We start from the raw sequence: 1,377 nt of genomic DNA, 5'->3' as shown, positions 1-1,377 counted from the left end.
TTATATAGCAAACATTGTTGTGCAATAAACCTACACGATGATTTTTGTTGTATAAATAGTAAAACTGACGCCATATGTCTATGCCAAGAATGTATATATAACATAGGGATTAAAAGGAAAGGGATATTTTCATTCATTTTGTATTACTCTCCAAGTTTAAAGAAACATGCAAATATTCAATATGTAAACATTAACCTTGTGATCATAACCCGGATGCGATAATTTCTTATCAGAAAATGCAACTAATTGTACATTAAGCGTAGACCGACATAGACGTGTTGTATTGCCGTAAAATTCTGTAAAAAATAAAATGGTATATTACACGCTTTGTAGGGGGCAGAGATGTAGGATGAAGAAGAATTATTCTTTCATGTTCATTATCCTTTTGAAATGGAATAGCTGTATTTACTGATACAGCTTATTAAATTCGGAATCGAGATGTTGCATATCGCCTATGATATAAGGACGATAAAGTAACAATATTCCTTCGAATAATTTCATTTACACGAATGGATAATAAAATAAATGCTGCAACAATATTATCTTAATGGAACATACATTATCTGAATTCTTTTTTACATAAACTTGAAATAAGAGCCGTACCAAGTGCAAATAAGTGAAAGAGATCGCATTCCCCTCTTTATTAATTCAGATAATTAAGTTTAACCGACATTTCGTGAGAACGCATGGAATGTAACTTTCACTATTGAACCTTTCTTTTTTCAATTATTATAAAAGCGTTTGTCTTAAGAATGCATACAATATATTGCAATTTGAGTGCTTAATAAGAAAAATTTGTGTTCGGATTACGAAATAAATTAAGTAGATGAAATTGCTTAAATATATGTTGAGCTTTTTTCTAATAATAAAACTAAAATTAAAAGTTGCTTGTAGTTAGGAATATTTTTTATTATAAGGAAATACGATTTATTCATCGCATATTATAGTTGCCAATTTGAAATACCTGTGACATATTTAAGCGAACTCAGGAAAAATTCAATGCTGGGGCATAATGATATTATGAAATTCGATGGAACGTTCATTAGTTGAGAGGGCAGGGTAGCTGAATGACTAGAATGTCAGGATTACTCAGTGTAATAATAACGATAAAAACAAACAAACCTAATTGCTGCCTCTGCAAACGTCATTATTTATAGGGAGTTACAGAAATTACTACAATGGAGTTACCGGGTAAATAACATGAATAGAATCAAATTTGGTATGAAGGAACATGTGATTTAATCTGTTATTATATGTATTATGTGCTATATTATATAGTAAACTTCATAATTCAAAGTAACAGTGGTTTCTACATTAGAAAGAAAGTAATGTACATTTTATTCCCGAGTTCAATTGGAATTTTTCAGTTTTTAAGGG

Source organism: Plasmodium inui (genome assembly GCF_000524495.1).
Source record: "Plasmodium inui San Antonio 1 unplaced genomic scaffold supercont1.188, whole genome shotgun sequence".
Taxonomy (NCBI): domain Eukaryota; phylum Apicomplexa; class Aconoidasida; order Haemosporida; family Plasmodiidae; genus Plasmodium; species Plasmodium inui.
This window is presented reverse-complemented; position numbering follows the sequence as displayed.